A 24,821-nucleotide genomic window follows, 5' to 3' on the forward strand; every position below is an offset into this window, starting at 1 on the left:
CTTGCAGATTTCACAAGTGGTGGACACCATCCCCTACACAACACTAACACTTGGCCATACCCATCAGTGCCACCTCCAAGGGACCTAAAGATGCCTGGGGGAAATTACGGAACCCAAATTGAATTAGGACTCCTTGTGTGTGTTACACCACCCCATATGCTGGGTTCACTGGAACAGTGGAGAAAGAGAAGAGGCAAAAGAGGAAAAGTTACTTGCAGACTGGAGTCAGTGTCACGGCCACCTTCGGCGCGGGGCAAACCTCCCCGGCCCCGGCTTTGTCTGCCGGGCGGGGGCTGGCGTCGGGGCGCGACCCGGTCCACGCCGGGCGCCGCGGGGCGAGGGGCGCCGAGGGCGGGCATACGGCGCACACGGCCAGGCAGTGCATACCGCGCCGGGTAGGGCTCCCCCGCGGCAGCGCCGAGGAGGCAACAATGAGCCGGGCGGCCGCTGGGCCCCTTCCCCGCAGCGGCCCCCGCCTCCGCGGCGCCCCCCGCCCGGCCCCGCCGCGTGCCCACCCTGAGCCCCGGCACCTCCCGGGTGCCGCGCGGGGTGACCCGTGGTCCCCGTATGCCCGCTGCCCTCCCGCGCACGGGGACCCCCCCACCCGCCCGGCCGCCCGCCGAGAGGGTCCCCGGGGCCGGGGTCGGGCCGGGCCGCCGCCCGCCTCCCCGCGCCCCTCGTCTTTGTGTGGAAAGTAAGTGCGGGAGGCGAACCTACCTCGGCGCGCACAAAGGCGCGCGGCTCCCTCCCGGCTCGCTCCGGGCGCCCGCGGCGGCGCCCAGCGGCCCGACTGCTCGGCGGCGGCCCGAGGCGGCGCGAGGGCGGCTCCGGCGGCGGCGGCCCGGCCCGCAAGCCAGTCCGGCGCAGGGTGGCTCTCGCTCCCCGCGGCCCCGCGCGTCCGAATTAAGCGGCGGGGCGGGGCGGGGCGGAGCGGCAAGGCCACGCCCCCAACGCGCCCCGCCCCGGCAGCCCCGCCCCCGCCTTCCTTCCACGGCTCGCGCGCGTCGGGCGGAGATCCAGAAAGGCCGGGCATCCGCGCCGGGAGGGGCGCCAGCCGGGGCTGCGGCGCTCGGCCTCCGGGACTCGGTGGGAGCGAGGGCTGGAGGGGAAGCGCGGCGGCCCCGGATGACCGGGAAAGTGGGAAGGCGGCCGCGTGGGTCACAGCCACAAAGCTCCGGGGCGCTCACTCTCCTTTTTTCTCACTCCCTCGTTCCCTCGCTCTCTCCCTCTACCTGTCTCTCTCTCACACACACATTCTCTCTTCTTTTATCTCTTTCTCTCTCCCTTAATCTCTTTCTCTCTCATTGTCTTTCTCTCATTCTGTCTCTCTTCCTCTCATTCTCTCCCTCATTCTCATTCTCTTTCTCTCATTCTTTCTCTCTCCTCTGTCTCATTCTTTCATTCTCTTTCTCTCTCTGTGCTCACCCCCATCTCTCTCTGTTATTCTGTCTCAAACACAAAGTAACCAAGAGCGTCTCGCTCCTGGGTGTCCGGGCTCCGTCTCCCCGGCAAGTCTGCGATGCTAAGAGGCCGTCCCCATAGAAATCCTGCCAATTCCTCTTGGAAGAAAACGCAGACAGAATCAGGGAGGAAAAGGAGACATTTGTTGTAATTGTACAAATTTACGGTCAAGCCAGGACCCAAAACCCGGTGACCTGGGGATTCACCCATTTTCCTCCCCTCCCTTCATCAAAGGGTAATTGGAAATTTAAATATGCAAGAAAGAAAGGGTTTATTCCGCCTCTTCTCTGCTCTCTGATCTCCTTTTCTTCAGCTCTCTTACAAGTGCTTTTCTGGCCAACCCTAAGGCTCTGAGATTACAATCTACTTGAATCACAGGAGGTACAAAATCAGGGACTGAAACAGTTATCGGTTTCAGCGTAGCAAAAAGGACAACAGGTTGGTGGATTTTAGATCAAAAGCTTTTTAACTGTCTTGGCAACAGATGACTAAGGGCTTATTTATGGGGAAATTTTTCTGACTAAGATAGTTTGGGTCATAGTCATACTGAAAAGTCACATCAGTTACGGATTTTGGTAAACAAATTACTTATTCCAAAGATACCTATCACACACCATGCTCTAAGCCACAGCCTGCCAGCCAAGTAAGGGTCTGGCCATCCCTGGGTCCCTGGAGCCCACTGAGGGGTGGAATCCCTACCAGAGAACTTAAAGAAACTCCTTCCCAGCTGAGGAAGCTGAATTCCATGAACTTTATACATGGTGTTTCCTATGATTCTTCCTTCTCTCCCGTCCTTGAGTTGTGTTTCTGTTCTTGACAATGGCTCCACCAGTCACCAAACCAAAACCTAGAATCCAGCCTAAACCCTCTCCCTCCCCACATTGGCATCAACTCCAAGGTTTGTGCAGTGTGCACAATTCCTGGCTATCTCCCTCCCCCTCTGCTGGCACCGCCACTGTTGCCTTTGGGCTCAGTCACAATATGGTGGCAGGGGTTTCCTAACTGGCCCCAGCCTCTGATCTAACACATGCTTTTCCTCTCAACTTTCTGGGGTGCAAGTGAACTTTCCAGGTGCAAGATGCTCAGTTTCCTCCTCTGCTTGAAACACTTTAGTGGATGCCTGCTTCCTGCTACATGATCAAGTCGAAGCTCCCCAGCAAACATCCAAGGCTCCACTCAGCCAGAGTGCCGTATTTGCTAAGTGGCCCTGCTCTGTGATGAAGACTGGATGAAATAATGAATATATGGCCTTGTCATGCTCTTCCACGGGCTTCCCCTCTGCCTAGCAGACCTTCACCAATCCCCAAGAGCTCCTCTCCTCTCTGAGAATCAGTCTTCTCTGGAAACCCTTTCCCGACCTGCTCACACTAAATGGATCTTTTCTGCCCCTCCCATACCCGACATGGTATTGCCGTTATTGCACTGTATCGTAAATATGTGCCTCTGTGAGCCCAGAGTTTATGCTTGACATATATACATATCTTTATACCCACTTGCCTAATGTAATATCTGGCATATGGGAAGTGTTATGGACTAAACTGTGTACCACATACCCCTATAATTCATATGTTGAAGCCCTAACCTCCAATGTGACTGTATTTGGAGACAGGACCTATAGGGAGGTAATTAAGGTTAAACAAGGTCATAAGGGTGTGACCCTAAGCTCATAGGTCTGGTGGCCTTATATAAGGAGGCAGAGACACCAGATCCCTCCTTCCTTCTCTCTTCCTCTCTCCCTCCCTCCTTCCCCACTGTCCCTTTCCCCAGTCTCTCTTTCTCTGCCCAAACACAGAGAAGAGGCCACATGAAGACACAATGAAAAGGCCGCCAACTACAAGCCAGAAAGAGAGGCCTCACCAGAAACCAACCCTACTGCCATCTTGATCTTGGACTTCCAGCCTTCAGAACTGTGGGAAAATGAAATGTCTTGTTTAAGCCACTCAGTCTAGGGTATTCTGTTATAGCAGCCCCATCAGATGAATAGAAAAAGCATGCATTGGATTCGAGATTCTAACCAAAGATGCATTGGATTCAAGATTCTAAACCCCATCCCAGCAGTGAGCCTGACTTCTCCATACAAAGTAGCCTGGACGAACATCTGTGATGCAAGGCCACAGGCAGAGTGTGTGAATGTGATAAGTGACCACGGTCTTTTCCCTGCCCCGTGAGAGAAATAGAAACAAAGGCTCGTTCCATACTCTGGGGTATAAATGCCTACAGGCTCAAAGTCACGATGCTACCTTTTGCACTAGGTACCATAATTTCTTTTAAACCAAAAACAAATAAGAGCAAATATTTACTTTGAATTTATTAATTCAAATAAAAGACAGGAGGCCAGTATCAATATATTGAATCTGCTCTTTTAGGCTGAATATCTCACATCCCTAGGGAATCTTAGTGGGATTTTAATACAGGTAAGATCAAGTATCCAATTTGGTTTGGGACCCCTGGAGCCACTGTGGGTGGATCCCAGGAAATAAAAACTTAAAGGTTATGAGCTATGGTGATATTTCCATTTGTATCCATACCATCCCCCACAGCGTCTGCAACATATCACTCTGTGGGTGATAGATGTTTGTTGAATGAATAAGCCTGGTACTTCCCAGGGTTATAACAGGCAACACCAGACCCTCAGCCCAAGTCTGATATACTGTAGATTTCACATTCTGAATGTAGACAGGACTCTGGAAAAAGTCAAGGGAACTAATAGCCTAAATAGCCTGCTGGGCTGTATTTAAGATTTTGTTCTGGGGCTGACACAGTTTATCAGGTGGCTTAGAGGGTCTTTACTGATTTGCTTTCAATACAAATACTGATTTCCCTTACAATACAAAGGGAACACTCCGCTGAATGGTTTCTGAGTCATTTAACCCATCACTGGTGATAGATTCTCTGATCTTGCATTACTGGAAAACATACATAATAATTTTCTATTTCAGAGCAGCAACCTACAGGGTCACCCATATACTCCACTATGACCTCATCCTTTCGCTTGGACATCTGGGGATCTTGCAAATTCACCCCTAAGGAAAATTGAACAAAGCAGAAATGACTATTTGGGGATGTAAAATGATACAAAGCAAATCAATCTGGAATAAGACGTGTTGCTTTTTTATTGTCTACTTTGGTCATTTTGTTCATGCGTAATCTTAAAATTGTTACTTTACACCCAAACCACCATGCTGAAGAGCTCCAAAGAGATGAGAAAAACTTAACAATGCCCTCAAGGAGGGAAATTTGTTTTGACATGTATACTCTTTTGTATCTTAAATTTTGCACTGTGTACGTGGACATTTGAATCGTAATCCATTCAAAAAGAAATAAAATCTTAATTTTAAAATCCTATTTTTAAGCCATGCTCTCTCATTCTGTGTCAATTATCTATGACTGTATAACACATCGCCTCAAAACTTTAGTGGCTTAAAATAAGAACACATGCTTTGCTCACAATACTGTGGGTTGGCAATTTGGACAAGGCTCAGCTGGGATATCTTATTTCTGCCCCATGTGGCATTAGCTTGGCTCTGTCATGCGTTTGCAGTCAACTGGGAGGTTGGCCAGGGACTGGCTTGCCCTGGGTGGTCTCAAAGTCCAGAAGTTGATGGCAGCTGTCAGCTCAGGCATCTCAGATCCACTTGTATGGCCTCTCAGCAGGCTAGATAGGACTTCCTCACACAACAGCCCGGTCCAGGAGGGTGAAAGAGGAAGTGGTAAGGCCCCTGGAGCTCTAGCATTATGGGTCTAGAAGAATGATAGAAGTCTGTACATTCTACCATTAAAAATGTCACAAGGTCAGCCCAAATCCAAGATTTGGAGAAAGAGACCCCCCTTGATGGTAGAAGCAGTAGTCATATTGCAACAGGGCTTGAGTGCTGTACTAGGAGAGGAGGAATTCTTGTGGCCATCCTCGCAAATAATCTTCCTCTGAATCAGACACGAGGAACTACAGAATGGAGGGCAAAGTAACAGGTGCTAACAATAGTCTCAAGGGAAATCTTTCTGATGATAAGACAAAAGCACTTTGGTATTCAACACAAAACCCACAAAGACAGATACAATACATTGGTATTGGCCTCATGGCCTCAATTGATAGGTCAAAGAAAATAGTTAATTTCTGCTTATTTGTTTTTGGTTTAAATAAGAAAAAGATGGGGGAAAGAAAAAACAACAAAGGCTTTGGGACTATAATGCAACTAAGGTGCATTGGGTTCTAAATCAGTGTTTTAGATATCTATTGCTGTATAACATCTTACCATAGACTTAGTGGCTTATAACACCCATATATTGACTCATCCTTTTTTTAGTCCAGAAATGGCATGACTGGGGTCTATGCTGAAGGCCTCCCAAAGCCAAAATCAAGATCTTGGCAGGGCTCATAGTTCATCTTGTCTGGAGCTCAAGGTCCTCTTCTAAGGTCATTCAGATTGCTGGCAGAATTCAGTTCTTTGTGGTTATAGGACTGAGGACCCAGTTTCTTTGCTGGCTGTCAGCTGAGAGCTACTCTCAGCTGCTAAAGGCTAAAGGCTGCCCAGAAACCTCATCATGTGGCCCTCCCCACCTTCCAGTCAGCAGTGTCTCAGCAAATCCTTCTATGCTTCCAATCTCTGACTTGACCATCTAGGGCTCTAGACTCAGATTTAAAGTGCTCATGTGATTAGGTCAGGCACACCCAGATCATCTTCCTATCTTGACAGGTAACTGACTCGAGACCTTCCTTACATCTGCAAAATCCCATCACAGCAATAGCTAGATTAGGGTATGACTGAATAACTGGAGAAGTTGTGTGTATACCAGAGGCCAGGAATTGTGGAGGCTCTCTTAGAATTCTATGATAGATGGAAGGACAGGCAAACAGACAGATGCTCTTTAATATAAACATAGAATGTGAGGGCAGGCAGAAGGTGGAAACCTTGGAGAGGTATCACATGCAGAGCTCAGCAGTAAACCAGGAACCAGGCCTAAGAAGGAATTCTTATTGAGTAATAACCGAGCTCCCACATGGTCCGTTCAGTGGTTACCAAGTCTTCATTGAACCCTGATGACCTGAATACTGAAAACAATAGGGAAAGGAAAACGAAGTTAAGAATATGGCATCTAGGCCGGGCATGGTGGCTCACGCCTGTAATTCCAGCACTTCCGGAGGCCGAGGCGGGTGGATCACGAGGTCAGGAGATTGAGATCATCCTGGCTAACACGGTGAAACCCCGTCTCTACTAAAAATACAAAAAATTAGCCAGGCATGGTGACGGGCGCTTGTAGTCCCAGCTACTCGGGAGGCTGAGGCAGGAGAATGGCATGAACCCGGGAGGCAGAGCTTGCAGTGAGCCAAGATCACACCACTGCACTCCAGCCTGGGTGACAGAGCAAGACTCCGCCTCAAAAAAAAATAAAATAAAAAAGAATATGGCATCCTAATTTTATCATTTAAATAGCATAATCATGTAAATATAACAGAAGTTCCTTTATGTTGCTTAACTGGTTTGCACAATTGTTGTATGACGTTAATGTAATGTTCCATAAGTCAAGAAGATAATGCTTTTCAATAAAGAGACACAGAGAACTCATTTGTGGAAAATCTTTGTGAAAAGTTGTGTGGTTTGCCAAGCAAATATAGCACATGCATACATTTTTAAATTAATAGTAGTTAGGAAGGATCGAAATGATATGCCCAAATCTGAAAGAACATGCTAGAAACCAGATGATAAGCTGTTTCATTAAAAGAGCCTCTGTGCATGAGCATTTGTGAGCACAGGAATGGAATTACTTCATTAAATATGCTAACAGCACCAACAGTAAAGATGAGTATTGTCCCCTGCAGTAGTTATCCACTACAAAAGCATTTTGCAAGCTCCAAAACAGAGCTGTATTTCATAATGTAACTGAGTACTTTGCCAATTCTAGAGAGTTTAAAAATTCAGGAGAGTTTTATTTTCCAAACATTTAATATATGTATTGCCTAAAACACTTAATTTCATTTTTAAAGAACACTTGCTTTTCATTGTTCACAATTTTAAAATCAAAGGGACTCTATGAAATGGTGGTTCTAACTTGTAACTGTACATCGCGAAGAATCAAGAGAAACAGCTGTTACTCACATAAACGACTACTGAATGATGCAAAGATCTGCATTTTACGTTTTTTTCTTTACATGACTCCAAAACCAGAAAAAAGGATTTCCTGAGAGTCTTCCTGTGTATTAAAACTAAAATCTCTAAATAGCAAAGAGGGGGGAACAAAATCCTTAAGCGCTCATCCTGTCAAAAATATTAAGGTAACTTAATGGTCAACACTAACGAGTAAACAAACCATCTCTGCAATTAAGCAATATGAAGATAATTTCTATAAATTTCCTAATTCAAATAACTAACATACAATACAAATGGCCAAATTTCTGTGAACATTCTACAGTTTGCTCCAACTTTTTTTTCTTCTTTCTGATATTCGCTCTAGATACAGACATTTCCATTAGCAGGAAGTATCCTTTGGAATGCTTATATTATTAATAACTAGTTGAATGCCAGTTTTATATATATATATATATATATATATTCACCTAACTTCTATTAATTGCAATAAAATAAGTTCATGGAAGAATGGAAGGAAGGCTAGGCTAGGACTAAAGAGATCTGCCTGGTGACCTTGGATAAGAAACTTATCCAAAGCTTCAGTTTCCTCTGGACTTAACAGTAAATGAATTCATAGTTATTTCTGTAGTCCAGAAGTGGCATGGCTGCATTCTCTGCTGAAGGCCTCCCAAAATCAAAACCAAGATCTTGGCAGGGCTCATAGTTCATCTCGTCTGGAGCTCAAGGTCCTCTTCTAAGCTCATTCATTTATAAATATGTATAAAAATATATATGCATAAATTTTTCCTTGCTAGTTATTAGCTGGGAGTCACTCTCAGCCACCAAATACATATATTTATATCTTTATATCCTCATACATATAAAACATTTATATGTCCTTATATATGTGTGTATATGTGTATGTATGAGTATAAATATATATACATGTTATATACATAAGTCCTTATTTATATAAAAAGTTCCAGCTTTAGTTGTTGTGCTCCCCAGGCTTGTCTGGAAGAGAGAGCTGTGTGATCCACTCCAATCTTAGAAGTAAAGTTCAAACTGCAGCTAATGTTAAATCGTGCCAGAGAAGGTTTACTTATTAACTCTGCTTAGAGAAGTGTGTGACCCACACATTTGAACTGCTAATGATTACTGGACTTTTAAAACTGCTGTTCAAGTAATAACATTCTTCTATTTGTTCCACCAAATTTAACATGAACTAAAATTCTAACTAATGTTAGTGTTAGCTGGATAATATTAATTTAATAAAAGTTGGAACTTTATAAGGAAAAAGAGAGAATGAATGCATGATGGAAGGACAGAGTCCTTGGGCAGCTGAGGGCAGTTTCTGGAAAGGTTTTGCAATTCTCCTTGTTCATCTCTCAGTTGCCATCAGCACTCAGAACAACCTGCCCTGTCCTTCCTTACTTACCCTGTCCAAGATTCCAGCTTGTTCTGGTGGCCTCCTTTTTCTAAGTCCACAGCTAACACACATTGCAGGAAACTGTACTTTGACAGGCACCTGCTTTTCTCAGCTCATTTCTCTCTGCAACAATTGCTTCAGCCATTTGCTATCATTTGTATCATTTCATACACAAATAATTACAAGGACAAAATAAAGAAATACAAAGATATGATAGAACTGTCCTTGTCTTTGACAGACCAAAGAAAATAACAGACCTTTGTCCAAAATGATAAGTGACAGACAGGCTGAGAGACAAAGACACACAGAGAAAGAACAAGTAAAAAAGATTGGGAATAAAAATGGAGACATAATTGTAGATACCCCAAAACTAAAAACAGCATACAAAAACATGATAAGCAACTTTGTCTGGAAATGCAGATGAAATAAAAATTCCTAGAAAAATACAAGTCGCTACAAAGTGACTCAGGATGAAATAGGTAAACTTTCTTTTTTTAATTTTATTTATTTATTTGAGACAGAGTCTCACTCTGTCGCTCAGGCTAGAGTGCAGTGGCGCAATCTCAGCTCAGTGCAACCTCCACCTCCCAGGTTCAAGGAATTCTCCTGCCTCAGCCCCCCAAGCAGCTAGGATTACAAGCGTGCACCACCATGGCCGGTTAATTTTTGCGTTTTTAGGAGAGACAAGGTTTCACCACGTTGGCCAGGCTGGTCTCGAACTCCTGACCTCAAGTGATCTGCCTGCCTTGGCCTCCCAAAGTGCTAGGATTACAGGTGTGAGCCACCTCACCGAGCCCATAAACTTTCAATGAATTGAATTGGCAATTAAAATGTTATCATAGAACAATAGAAACCTAGTGGTATGGAAATTGATTTTAAGAATGATTTGCTCATGACTATTCTTAGCTTGATTTGGAGAGATTCATAATCTTTTAAAAGACAGTTTATCCATGTGACTAATGAAAAGCAGAACTTCTCTTTTTACTCAGAACTTCCTTACTTACCCCCATGCCCCCTTACTAACCTGACAGTTTTTTCACTGCATAAACTTCAAGATAATCTTAATTTCCTCACTTACGCCCTACATCTACTTTGGTGACAAAACCAAGACATTGCTTTCTCTATCATTTCTCTCAAATCTACATTTTTCTCTCCATCTCTATCAAATTCTGCCTGGCCCACAGACACACAATCCTCAGAGTGCATATCCACTAATACTGCTTTCCTTCCGTCTGCCCCACACAAGTATACACTATGACTCAAGTCATCTCACAAACAGGCCACATCAGCTAGGCTAATCTAGTAAAACAAATTATACAACGCTTTCCCCTCAAAGCTGGACAACTGGCTTTTCTTTTATTAAAATTCAAAGTCAGCTGGGGGCGGTGGCTCACACCTGTAATCCAAGCACTTTGGGAGGCCGAGGAGGGCAGATCACTTGAGGTCAGGAGTTCGAGACCAGCCTGGGCAACATGGTGAAACCCTACCTCTACTAAAATTACAAAAATTAGTCAGGAGTGTTGGCGGGCACGTGTAGTCCCAGCTACTCGGGAGGCTGATACAGAAGAATCGCTTGAACGTGGGAGGCAGAGGTTGCAGTGAGGCAAGATCGCGCCACTGCATTCCAGCCTGGGCGTCAGAGTGAGACTCCATCTCAATAAATAAATAAATTAAATTTGAAGTTGCTTCTTTCTTTCCCCCTAAACAGTCGTTGTCCTGGGAGGGTCACAGATCACATGAGGTCCTGTGGGCTCTTAGAGGCTCTGAGCACGATCAGAAGCCATCAGTGTGTGTGTGTGATACTGAAAACCAGGAGCCTGCATTCACCACCAAGGGAGAAACTGAGGCCTGTGCCCAGGGCGCCCTGGCATTTAGTGGTCGGGGAGCTGCTGGGAACTGGCAAAAGAGACAGAGAAGGAGTCAGGTTCAGTGTCTCACGCCTGTAATCCCAGCATTTTGGGAGGCTGAGGGAGGTGGATCACCTGAGGTTAGGGGTTCAAGATCAGCCTGACCAACATGGTGAAACCCAGTCTCTACTAAAAATACAAAAATTAGCCAGGCGTGGTGGCGCATGCCTGTAATCCCAGCTACTCGGGAGACTGAGACAGGAGAATTGCTTGAACCCAGGAGGCAGAGGTTGCAGTGAACCAAGATCGTGCCATTGCACTCCAGCCTGGGTGACACAGCAAGCGAGACTCTGTCTCAAAAAAAAAAAAAAAAAGACACTCAGAGAAGGAATGGCCAGTGAAAGTGAATGGGACCCAAGGGAGCTATGAATGAAACCTGGAAACCAAGTGAGACCAGGGTTTCAAGCAGGAGAGGATGTGATGGGCACCTTTGTGAAACGCTGCTACCAGGTTACACGAGACAGGGACTGTTTACCAACCCAAGAATCACTCGGGGAGCAGCAAGGATGAAGACCTGGCTGGAGTGGCTTCAAGACATAATGGGAAAAGAGGAATTGGAGGCAGCTAGTATAGGCAGCTTTGTCAAGGGTAGTAGACGGAGGGGAATCCAGGGCCAAGAAAGGTTTTGTTTCACTGTTTTGCTTGTTTTTAAAAATGGCAGAAACTGCTGGGTGTGGTGGTTCACATCTGTAATCCTAGCACTTTGGGAGGCCGAGGCGGGTGGATCACTTGAGGTCAGGAGTTCGAGACCAGCCTGTCCAATATAGTGAAAACTCATCTCTACTAAAAATACAAAAATTAGCTGGGCATGGTGGCATGTGCCTGTAGTCCCAGCTACTTGGGAAGCTGAGGCAGGAGGACCACTTGAACCTGGGAGGTGAAGGTTGCAGTGAGCTGAGATCATGCCACTGCACTCCAGCCTGGGTGACAAAGTGAGACACCATCTCAAAAAAACAAAAAAAAAAAGGCAGAAACAAATAATTTTCTATAAGCTGATAGGAATGATCTTGTAGGGAGAGAATTAATGGATATCTTTTGGTCTTCTGGACATTAAGCCTAGGCCTTGCTGAAGTGAACTCTACTCTAGCCAAGTTTCCTGTGAGGCATAAATACACCCACTTCCACCTCCCAATCTTCATTCATGATTTTCCCTCTGGCAGAAATGCTCTTCCTCCCCTCTGTTAGCAGATCCAAGTTTTGCCCATGCATTAAGTTTCTGTTCAAATCTTAGGTCTGCCACAAGGCCTTCCTTAACTTTTATAACCTAGACCAAGTGCTTATTTAATTTTTTAATAGCACTGAGCATTTATAAATTACTTATTAAGTATCTCTGTGTGGAAAGGAGTGAGCTAGATTTGGGAACAGAGTAAGTTAAATAAAAAGCACCATTCTATACTCGAGAAGCTAACAAACTTCTTATTTGTCCTATGCAATATTTTTTTGTACTTGTTCCCTAATTACCTTGTCAACTTTGAAGGCAGGCAGGAATCAATGTTTTAATCTTTTTTAGTGCCTAGCACAATAAGTACTTCATAATCAGAGCTAGATAGATATTTATCAAATTAAATTAAAAATAAATATGATGGAATTACTTAGGCATACTTCCCAATTGTATAAAAGAATCACAAAAACTTCCCTTAATAGTGTATTCCTTCAAACATTTTGTGACAATTATTTTAAAACTTTCTAAAAGAGGTTGGATATGTCCTTGCTATGTTAAATAAAGAGCCTTAAGGACAGTGGCTTTTTAAAAAAATAATAATAATATTGACCTGCTTGTGGATGACTGAACTGAGTATCTTTATTGAAAATTTTGATAAAGCTGAACTAAGGGCACGTTGCATGTTTGTTGGAATGACTCTTCTTAAGACTCAGTTTTATATACAGGAAAAAATCTGATTAGCAGTTCTATGGAGCTATTGGAAACTCGAGCTTCAAAAACACCACAGAAATGAAAAGACAAGGGGCATTGTTTTTACTGAGATTTCCATAATTCTCACTCCTCTCCTGATGACATAAGGTAAGCCCAGGGGACTATTAATGAGGTTGAAAATGAATATGCCTGAGCTGTAATCACACCAAGAAGTGGATAAAAGGTATTGTTCCATTGCCTAGGTCAGCCTGGTATAAAAAAATGGAAAGACCCAGTGGGTATATTATTGGCAAGTTTGTGGCAGACTTTCTTCTAGGCATATTGGAGAACACAAAACTTTACAGAGTAAGAACAGCAATAATGAAAGGCACACTCGAGAGAGTAAGGAGGCTGGGCTCAGTGGCTCATGCCTGTAATCCCAGCCCTGTGGGAGGCCAAGGTAAGCAGATCGCTTGAGCCCAGGAGTTGGAGACCAGCCTGGGCAACATGGGGAAACCCTGCCTCTGCACAAAAAATACAAAAATCAGCTGGGTGTGATGGCACATATCTGTGGACCCAGCTACTTCAGAGGCTGAGGTGGGAGGATGCCTTGAGCCCTGGGAGGTCGAGGCTGCAGTGAGCCATGATTGTGCCGCTGTACTCCAGCCTGGGTGACACAGGGAGACCCTGTCTCAAAAAAATAAAAATAAAATAAAAGAGAGAGAGAGAGTAAGGAAAGTAAAAATAAAAATAAGGCAGGCAGGTGGGTGAATAAGAGAAGGATAAGGAAGAGAAGAAAAAGGAGAGGAGCAATAGGGGAAAAGAGGGAAGAAAGAGAACCGAGAGGAAGAGATAATTACAGACAAGAATGCAGCAGGAGTGAAGAAAAGGAAATAAAGAGGCTGGAAAGGAAAAGGAAATTAACTGACTCGGGATATTTTCAGTTTTTGAAGATCATGCCCCGGTTTTCACTGTGAATGAAAGACTCAGGAAACAAGCCTTTCCTGTTGAGACCTGTGTGTAATTCCTGCTCTGCACCTTGCTAGCAATTGTTGCATATCAAGATAAAAGCATCTGCAAAGAGAAGGGGCTTGCACCTGAAGGTGGAGCAGGGGGGCCTTACTGGTTTTAATCCCTGGAGAGGACACATGTCTCTCAAACTTGCAACAGGAAGTGAGGGAGAGCCCGGGTCTTGCTCACAAGGAGTCAAGCCACTCAGGAGACACTGTCTTTTCAAAAATGGTCTAAACTGAATATGATTTAACATAAAATTGTACATTCTGGCATCTGAAGCTTAAGATATCCTAATTTCACAATTGATGGCTGCTTAGAAGTGATGAAACACGTAAGTGGCTATCTATGTTTGAGCAGAGACAAAAGTAAAACTGTGTGCTCAGAGCTTCAACACATGTAAAACAAGAGCAAGCTGTCCTGGTAGGGAAGAAAGGACACTGCTGCATCTAGGAAGGTGCTGTCCGGTCAGGAGTAAAGAATAAACAACTAGAGACAGTTTCAGGTAGATGCCAAAAAAAAAAAAAAAAGGCCTGAGACAGGCCCATGACCCAGAGTTTGGTGCCTAATTACCATGGTGGTGCATGCCTGTTTTCCCAGCTACTTGGGAGGCTGAGACAGGTGAATTGCTTGAAGCTGTGAGGTGGGGTTTACAGGCGTGAAGCACCACACCCAGCTTCTTGAAGTGAAATTTATATACAGTAAGATTTACTCTTTTTAGTCTACAGATCTATTAATTTTGACTCATGTAATACGGTTGTGTAACCACCTCCACAATTATCATAGGGAATATTTCACCACCTAAAAAAGTTGACTCATGTCCCCTTGTGGTGAGTTCCCTCCTCCCCACCCACAGTCTCTGCAATTTTTGCTCCATAGTTCTCCCTTTTCCAGAATGCAACATGAAGGGTATTATATAGTTCAGTCTCCTTCAGGGCTGCTTTCACTTCACAAGATGCTTTTGAGATTTCTCTATGTTCTTGGGTGTATCAGTAATTCATTCTTTTTATTTCCAAATGGTATTCCATTGTATTGTTTATCTCAGTTTATCCATTTACAGTTGACGAACTTGGCTTGTTTGCAGTTTGGGGTGACTATGAATAAAGCCGTTATAAACATCTCACACAGGTCTGTGTGAGAACATATGTTTTCATTTCTCTTGGGTAAAAACCTAGGAGTGGGACTGTCGGGTTGTATGGTATTATGGGTTGGATTCTGTCCCTTGCCCCCACGCCCCCCAAAAAGATGTTGAGTCCTAATCTCCAGTCTTAGAATGTGACCTTATTTGGAAATAAGTCATTACGGGCCGGGCTTGGTGGCTCATGCCTGTAATCCCAGCACTTTGGGAGGCCAAGGCAGGTGGATCACTTGAGGTCAGCAGTTCAAGACCAGCCTGGCCAACACAGCGAAATCCTGTGTCTACAAAAAATACAAACACTAGCCAGGCATGGTGGTGTGAACCTGTTATCCCAGCTACACAGGAAGTTGAGGCAGGAGAGTCGCTTGAACCCGGGAGACAGAGGTTGCAGTGAGCCGAGATGATGCCATTGGGTACCAGCCTGGGCGACAGAGTGAGACTGCTTAAAAAAAAATAGTCACTGCAGATGATGTAATTAAGATGAAGTCATATTGGAGTAGGGTGGCCCTTAATCTGACTGGTAAGTATCCTCATAAGAGGAGACGAGACATGGAAACAGACACGCAGGAAGAAGATGGTCTTGTGACAACAGGGGCAGAGATTGGAGTGATGTATCAATAAGCTAAAGGGTGCCAAGGATTGCCAGCAAGTACCAGAGGTTAGAAGACATGAGGAAGGAAACTCTCCTATAACCTTCAGAGGGAGCTTCAGAGGGATTTAGAGGGAGCACCGCCTGTAGATCCCTTCATCCAACACTTGTAGCCACCAGAAGTGCGAGAAATAAATTGCTGTTGTTTTAAGCCACTCACTTTGCGATACTTTGTTACAGCAACCCTAGGAAAATAAGGCAGTACGGTCGGTCGGTGTATATTTCACTTAATGGGCACTTTTTCCCAAAGTGCCCGTATTCACGTTCCCACCAGCAATGCATGAGAGTCCTGGTTGTTCTATGATCCATCAGCAGTCGACACTAGCAGTGTTTTTCATTTTAGCCATTCTAATAGGTGAAGAGTGGTTTTAATTTTTATTTTTCTAATGGCTTATTATGTTGAGCACCTTTTCATGTGCTATTTGCCATCCATATATCTTCCTTAGCAAAGCGTCTGTTCCAGTCTTTTATCCAGTTTTTATTGGTTGTGTGTATTTTCTTAATAAGTTGTAAGAGTTCTTTTACAGGTATGTGTTTTCTAAATATTTCCTCCCCATCTATGACTTCTCTTTTTATTTCCTTAACAATGTCTTTTGAAGAAGAAAAAACTTTAAATTTGAAGGCTTATTTATCCATGCTCTCTTTTACGATTTGTGTTTGTGTCCTAGCTAAAAAAAAAACAAAACAAAACAAAACAAAAAAAAAAACCTTTGCCCAAGCTAAGCACACAATTACATTCTCTTATGTTTTCTTTTAGAAGTTTTATAGTTTTTGCTCTTACATTTAGGTCTATGACGTATTTCAAATTAATATTTTCATATGGTGCTAGGCAATGGTGTAAAGGTTGAATTTCTTTTTTTTCATTAGTATACAGATGTTCCATTGTTTTCTTTTTGAAAGGACTATGTCTTATACATTGATGAACTTGGTAGCTTTGTTGCAAATCAGTTGACTGTGTAAGTGTCTATCTACGTCTGGACTTTCTTTCTTTCTTTCTTTCTTTTTTTTTGAGATGGAGTCTCGCTCTGTCGCCAGGCTGGAGTGCAGTGGCACAATCTCGGATCACTGAAACCTCCGCTCTCAGGTTCAAGCCATTCTCCTGCCTCAGCCTCCTGGGTAGCTGGGACTACAGGCGCGTGCCACCATGCCCAGCTAATTTTTGTATTTTTAGTAGAGACGGGGTTTCACCATGTTGGCCAGGATGGTCTCGATCTCTCGACCTCGTGATCCGCCCACCTTGGCCTCCCAAAGTGCTGGGATTACAGGCATAAGCCACCGCGCCTGGCCTATTTCTGGATTTTCTATCCTGTTCCATGTCTCTATATATCTAACCTTTCATCAATACCACCCTTTCTTATTTATATTACTTTACAGTAACTCTAAAATTCAGGTTTTGTGAGTCATCTAATTTTGTTGTTCTCCAAAATTATTTTGGTTGTACTAGGCCCTTTGCTTTCATATACATTTTAGAATAACGTTGATTTTTTTCAAAATGCTTACTGTATTTTTTTTATTATTATAAGTTAAGTTCTGGGATACATGTGCAGAACATGCAGGTTTGTTACATAGGTATACACGTGCCATATTGGTTTGCTGCACCCATCAACCCGTCAACTACATTAGGTATTTCTCCTAATGCTATCCCTCTCCCAGCCCACCATCCCCCCACAGGCCCTGGTGTGTGATGTTCCCCTCCCTGTGTCCATGTGTTCTTATTGTTCAACTCCCACTTATGAGTGAGAACATGCCGCATTTAACTGATGTCTTAATATATAGTCTTCTGACACATGAACATAGTATATCTCTCCATTTATTTAGGTCTTCTTCAATTTCCTTAATGTTTTGTACTTTCCAGCATACAAACCTTACATACATTTTGTTAAAGTCATCCCTAAGTATTTCTTGGTTTTGATGTTATTGTAAATTATACATTTTTAGAATTTCAATTTCCAATTATTTATTGCTTGTATTTAAAAATACAGTTGATTCCCACAGATTGACCTTGTATCTTATGAACTTGACAAACTCACATATTATAGTTCTTAGTCATTTTTTAAATAGTTCTTTGGGATTTTTAATGTAGATAATCATGACTTTTGCAATAAAGACCATTTTATTTCTTAGGTTCTCTGTTTTTTTAAATTTGGCATTCTTTTCAGGGAATTTCAGGGAAGAGGCATGTCCACAGCCAGTGAGGAGAGTGAGATTTGGTTTCACATTTCGATGTTTTGAAAGCAACATTAAACTGCTGTTTATATTACGTAGACTCCTTTCTAAATTTTTCTGTTAAACTGTGGCCCTGTTATTTGTGTTCTGTGACTGACTCCTACTGCAGACTCTTTGATTCTAGATCTTAAGTGTTCAAACTATAATGTTCCCTTTGGATGAAATATTTCCTCCTGTGGTCCACTTTTTAAAATGTATATGAAATGGGACATTTTGTGGCTAGACATAAGCCAATGCCACAGGGCAAGGAAAAATTAAAACAAGACATTTGATTAAAGAGTGAAGACAAGGAATTAAAGAATATAAAAAGGAAACTAATTCTTACCTTAGTCAGGCTGCAATTCTATTAAAAGAAACAGGATACATGGCCCTGAGAACTCCCCTAGGTTCCCAGACTAGAAGCATCTGTTGATTTGAAGTTGGGGAAGAGAGGAAGGAGCATAAACAAGATTTGAAACAGGATTTGGCTTTTTTTGAGGCCTTCCCAGCCGATGTGGGGTGGCACCAGCCCCATTCCACAGCTCGCTTGTTAGCTGCTGAAAGCGGAGTATAACGCTTGGAGAGCAAAAAGAAAGGGAAGGAAAAATTCTTCAGGGTAAAAAAAGATGTACAAAAGTACCTTGCAGTTAAGAGAGGGTCTGCCAAGTCAGTGAACACTAACAATAAAATATGTTCAAGTTGCTCTGTGATTCCAGGTCTTTTCTCTTCCAACTAATCAGATGCAACTTAAATACCCCAAAAAATGACCCCTTATACCAACAAAGCTTTTCCACAGTCTCTCCATGGAGTAACATTCCTGGCTTTTCATCTTGGCTTTTCCATCAACACATTTAATAAAGTCCATCTTTCAATACTCATTCAATAAACATCCATGCATCCAACGGGGGCCAGGCAATATGTCAGGACCTAAGAATATGGAGATGAAAAATGAGGTCACTGCCCTCAGCAGACTTACAGCCTAGCAGAGGAGACAGACATTGGAGCAAACATAACACAATAAATGCTGTGATGGACAAGCACCTGGGAGCCAGTATGAGAGATTTTTTTTTTTTTTGAGATGGAGTCTCGCTGTATTGCCCAGGCTGGGGTGCAGTGGTGTGATCTCGGCTCACTGCAACCTCTCCCTCCCGGGTTCAGAGATTCTCCTGCCTCAACCTCCCGAGTAGCTGGGACTACAGGTGCATGCCACCATGCCTGGCTAATTTTTGTATTTTTAGTAGAGACGGGGTTTCACTATGTTGGCCAGGCTGGTCTGGAACTCCTGACATCGTGATCCACCCGCCTTGGCCTCCCAAAGTGCTGGGATTACAGGCATGAGATTCTTAAACCAGGGCAGAGAGAGAAAGTCACAAAGCTTCCTGGAAGAGAAGGCATCTAAGCAGCACATTAAAGCTTCCGTACACTAGACATACTCTTATTGGCTATTTTGGTTCAAGTACATGGTCAGTTAATCAGAACAGGAAATTACAGAAACATAATGTATGCCCTAAACACTTAATTTAACATAAACATATGTTGAGCATTTGTGTCCCAGTTTATTTGACTGTAGGCTCACAGTTTTCCTTTAAACATAAATCTTCTGATTGGAGTTCCCTGTAGAAATCACAGGGATTTCTTTCCTGTAGAAATCACGACACTCCTAATGCATTCATTAACTACACAATTTCTAGTTTGCCTCTTCAAAGAGGAACAGGAATGTGGAGAGAATTGCAAAGCAACCTGAGTAAAGCATCCTTCTTGACTGATACTAGTTTATCCATCTGATACAATTCTCTTACCCACAGCTAATTTGACAGCGCTTTGTTTTAAGCTGCTCATGTTCATTCTTGTCAAAGCAATTGACTTGATTTTGATTATCACAACCCTCTTTCTTTTGGTGTTCATGTTTTGTTGATTTAATATTTAATTATATAACAGTATTAAAATAACAACTAGCACAACAACGCAATAAAGCAATAAGGCAAACACACCTTATTCTTCTTAAGCAAACAACTCAATCAGTAGAGACAGAAGTAGGTGGAGGACAGCTTATCACCTGCAAAAGTCCAGCAGGCCACAAGACTCATCCTGTGCATCTTTCATCAGGAATTTAGGTGACAGTTAATCCCAAATGTGGCTAAGTAAAGATCTGCTAAAACATCTACTGCAGAAAAGGTACAGACATTCAAAGGAGAGTGACCAACACAGAGAGCTGAGATGGGCACAAAGGAAGCACACATATTCAGAGGAGGAGTCGGGAGAGCTCAGGCGTCAAGCTAACTAGCTCACAATTGGGTCAGCGTGGTGGCTTACGCCTGTAATCCCAGCATTTTGGGAGGCCAAGGTGGGCAGATCACATGAGGCCAGGGGTTTGAGACCAGCCTGGCCAACATGGTGAAACCCCATCTCTACTAAAAATATAAAAATTAGCTGGGCGTGGTAGTGCAGGTCTGTAATCCCAGCTATTCAGGAGGCTGAGGCACAAGAATTGCTTGAACCTGGGAGGAGGAGGCCGCAGTGAGCTGAGATTGCCCACTGCACTCCAGCCTGGGGGACAGACAGGGACTCTGTCTTAAATAGATAAGTAAATCGCTCACACTTGGGCTTTGTATCTTAAAGGCATATGAAACAACTCATTTTCCTTAATTTTTCTGTCGCTCAATGAGAATGTCAAACTCATCTTTCTCAACGTCAACACTGAACACTGGTGAAGACACCACTATTTTAATGAACATGCCAACATTTGCTACAAAGCCTTCTCCTGAAGAATGGAGCATCACAATATATCAGTTGTGTCATCAGCAACCACCATACTGACCCCTAAAGGGCTCCTAGCAAACATAAAACAATGGAGAGGCAGGTGAGGGAAGCTGGTGCCCAATTCACAAAACACACAGAGGATCATTAGAAAACCACTAGAGGCTTTGAAAGAGATCTATTAACTATACAAACAAAGGAGTGGCTATAAGGACGATGAATAAAACCATGAAAGCCATCAGAAGGCATGAGAAGTGTGGAAGCTGTCCTAAGGCTGGTGGGAAAAGCTGGAGAAGAAATGGCCAAGCCAGTTTCCACTGGGTCACGGCTTTGTCTATCCTGCCCCATCTCAAAATCAAAAGAACTTGAGGGAGTCTCAGCACTTCTGGGAGGCTGAGGAGGGTGGATCACTTGAGGTCAGGAATTGGAGACCAGCTGGCCAAAATGGTGAAACCCCATCTCTGCTAAAAATACAAAAATACGCCAGGTGTGGTGGTGTGCGCCTGTAATCCCAGCTACTCGGGAGGCTGAGGCAGGAGAATTGCTTGAACCCAGGAGTTGGAGGTTGCAATATACAGAGATCCTGCCGGTGCACACCAGCCTGGATGACAGAGCAAGACTCCGTTTCAAAAAAAAAAGACTTGAGGGTCAACTCCCAAAGAACTTGAACGTCCCTGAGTCCGTTTTCGTATTTGAGCATAACAAGCTGCACTCATGACAAATGTCATAAAATAACTGAAGCAGCTGGCAAACGCAAGAAAAGAAAAACAGAGTGGGTGGAGCTGTTAAATCAATAATACAGAGGTCTGAGAAGCAGAAGCACATACATAAGGAAGTTCATTTCTGCAGTAGATATTCAAGGGTAAGAAACTCTGGCAATCCACTGATCTAGGTGGATGACAATAGTTTTGTTGATGAGAATGTCATGTGTGGCCGGGCGTGGTGGCTCACGCCTGTAATCCTGGCACTTTGGGAGGCCTAGGCAGGTGGATCACTTGAGGTCAGGAGTTTGAGACCAGCCTGACCAACATGGTGAAATCCCGTCTCTACTAAAAATACAAAAATTAACCAGGCATGGTGGCATGCACCTGTAATTCCAGCTACTTGGGAGGCTGAGGCAGGAGAATTGCTTAAACTCAGGGAAACAGAGGTTGCAGTGAGCCAAGATGGCACCACTGCACTCCAGCCTGGGTGACAGAGTAAGCCTGTCTCAGAAAAAAAAAAAAAAAAGGAATGTCGTGTGCGTGTGTGTGTGTGTGTATGTGTGTGTATCCCTCCCAGCCCTGGGAATTTTTCAACCTGCCATGAAATCTCTGCTTTGTCTCAGAGTCATCCTTCGTTTCATCTTCTTTGACTCTCTGATGACGCCTCATCTAGTCCCAAACACCTCTCCAGAACAATGAGCAGAGCCTGCCCCCTGCTCTGAGATGAAGCCTTTGTAACTGCTCCAGCCAGGGCCTGACAGCCATGAGTACAACTGTCCTGGTAGCTCTGCAGGGAGCTCATAAGAACAGGGAAACAGGAGGGCCCAGCTCTGCCTGGCAGCTGTGACATGGTGTGCCAAAATAGGCATTAATGTCGCGTGCAAGAGAAACAGGCAGAAGAGACAGAAGGATTTATCTCTTGTTAGAACTGAGCTGCGTTTTACAATCCAAATCAAATTTCTTGGTCATTTTTATGGTGAAATTCTTGTGGTTTCAGAGTCCAGTGCTATTGCTTAGAAGGAAAAAAAAAAGTGGCACAGAAGAATAATTGAATTAAATAAATATTCAAGAGTACTTTGTCCTAGACAGATTCAGTACAACACAACAAGCAAAACCATCCGACCTCCATGCAGCTGCTCATGGATTAAAAAAAAAAAAAGCTAATTTCAACAGGGCTGCTGAATAATCAAGGCTTAAAAGGAGAAGTCGTAATGGAATCTGATCTGTTGCCTACATCGTTAGAGAACATACAGCTTTGTACATCAAAGCAAAGCACATCCTCCTTCCTCATTAGAGCCAAGGGGAGGCTTGGGATACTGGGTCCCCCCACCCCAGTACACTTGGGACTCTTTTAAGACCGTGGTTGTTTTGAAGCTGGCAAAGCAGAGAAGAGAAAAGCCATCTTCTCTTATGGTAATGATTTTATTTACTCTGTTGAAGGCTGGTCACTGCTGATCACTGCCAGCCCCTGGGTCGCCTGGGATTTACAGAGGACTCTCTTCATATAGCATGAGTTCGCTGAGATTGCTCCCTTCTCCTCTGTCTTCAATATATGATTCATTACATAAACAATAAAAACAATGCTGGTCTATATTTGAAGGGAATTTTACAGTTTTCAGTCAGACTGTGCAACTGTCTAAGAGCTGGAAATGTTGGAATTTAGGTGCAAAAGAGCACACGCTCTCACAGTACTTCTGCTATTTGGTTTCTCATTTGGGTTGTTAGTTATCACAGGACCTGACTTTCACAGAAACAAACTGTGGAATTTGAGGCGGATCTTTCTTTTTTTTTTTTTTTTTTTGAGACAGAGTCTTGCTCTGTCGCCCAGGCTGGAGTGCAGTGGCGTGATCTCGGCTCACTGCAAGCTCCGCCTTCCGGGTTCACGCCATTCTCCTGCCTCAGCCTCCCAAGTAGCTGGGACTACAGGTGCCTGCCACCAAACCCGGCTAATTTTTTGTATTTTTAGTAGAGACGGGGTTTCACCGTGTTAGCCAGGATGGTCTCGATCTCCTGACCTCGTGATCTGCCCGCCTGAGATGGATCATTTTATAGTATTAGTTGACTTGTGCTGCTTGGTTCCTTTAAGAGACTCCGTGTATCTCAGCAAAGCTCTTTGGCCTTGCATAAAAGGTACTATGGAGCACATTGTCGATGGCCTCTGATTTAGTGTTTGACCTGCACCCACCTGATCTATTTGTACCTCTTTCTATCTTTTGGACATCTGGATTTAAATCCTCATTTATTATCTGGATTTGCTTCTGCACCAAATGGCTATGTTCCCTCTTCTCATCAACATCTCTTACCTCTCCGGAGGCTCTTAATTAGATATGACCATAATCTGAAGGTGAGCTTCAAACAGGATATTTACAAGACAGACACTGGTGGACCTAGTTCCTGCTAGGCACCAATTACCCCAGGGCAATTTAGGTAAATTACCATGGTTTGAACAGCGGTCTAAATTGTGGTCATAAGATTAAAAAGGAAAATTTCCTAAATAGATGTTGTTAATTCTTAAAGTATTGCAATCTGATTCTACCAAAACATACTTTCGTCACAGTCCTAATTTTCTCCATCCCAAGCTATTTAACGTTATATTCAGAATATTATCATTAGAATGGTTTTAGAAACGGACCATACGGATAAACAGACAGGAGGAGATCTCCGGAATCTAAAGGGTGTCATGCAAATACCTGTTAAAATCATGCAAATATCTGTTAAAATAGCAGCTCTGCTAGACAGGAAGATAGAATGTAAAAAGAATACAGAGGTGAGGCTGGGTGCAATGGCTCACGCCTGTCATCCCAACACTTTGGGAGGCCAAAGTAGGAGGATCACTTGAGGCCAGGAGTTTGAGACCATCCTGGGCAACATAACGACACCCCATCTCTACAAAGAAATTTGAAAAATTAGCCGTGGTTGAGCACACCTGTAGTTCCAGCTCCTTGGAAGGCTGAGGCAGGTAAATCGCTTGAGCCCAGGAGTTCAAGGCTGCAGTGAGCGAGGATCACACATCTGCATCCTCGCCTGGGGGACAGAGTGAAACCTGTCTCTATAAAAAGAAAAAAAAATCAGAGTAGAAATAAGCATTTAACAGATTGGTTGAATCCAATGAGAGAGTGGCACAAAGAGGGAGATCAGAATTAGGGTTTGGAAGGAAGGTCACAGGACGTCATTTGCCTTAACCAGAAGATATAATTGAGAGTAACTACGAAGGGTAGGCGTGAATTCAAGGGCTTAGGGCAGAAGACACAGACTCGGAGTCCATGGTTGGTAGAAGCCACAATTATTATAAAAAGGTCAATACAGCAGTCTATTCGTGAGAAAAGGTATGCTGGAAGTCCATAGCTCTTTCTTTCTGTTTGTTTCCTTGTTTGTTTTTTGTTTTGCTGGGTTTTTTTTTTTTTTTTTTTTTTTGAGATGGAGTTTCGCTCTTGTTTCCCAGGCTGGAGTGCAGTGGCGCCATCTCAGGTCACTGCAACCCCCCCTCCTGGGTTCAAGCAATTCTTCTGCCTCAGGCTCCCAAGTAGCTGGGATTACAGGCGCCCACCACCACGCCCGGCTAACTTTTTTATATTTTTAGCAGAGATGGGGTTTCACCATGTGGCCAGGCTAGTCTCAAACTCCTGACCTCAGGTGATCTACC

At 43.8% G+C, this 24,821-nt stretch overlaps 1 protein-coding gene across 1 annotated transcript in view; it reads right to left on the reverse strand.

Annotated features, from left to right (window-relative positions):
* The window catches only part of FAM107B (family with sequence similarity 107 member B), an 86,259-nt gene extending 85,388 nt beyond the window's left edge, over positions 1-871 (reverse strand). The window contains exon 1 of the mRNA XM_034930015.3: positions 718-871. The gene's annotated coding sequence lies outside the window, so the exon portion shown is untranslated. The remainder of the gene's footprint in view (positions 1-717) is intronic.
* Positions 872-24,821: the final 23,950 nt, after the last annotated feature.

This window comes from Pan paniscus, chromosome 8 (genome assembly GCF_029289425.2).
Source record: "Pan paniscus chromosome 8, NHGRI_mPanPan1-v2.0_pri, whole genome shotgun sequence".
NCBI classification, from domain to species: Eukaryota; Metazoa; Chordata; class Mammalia; order Primates; family Hominidae; genus Pan; species Pan paniscus.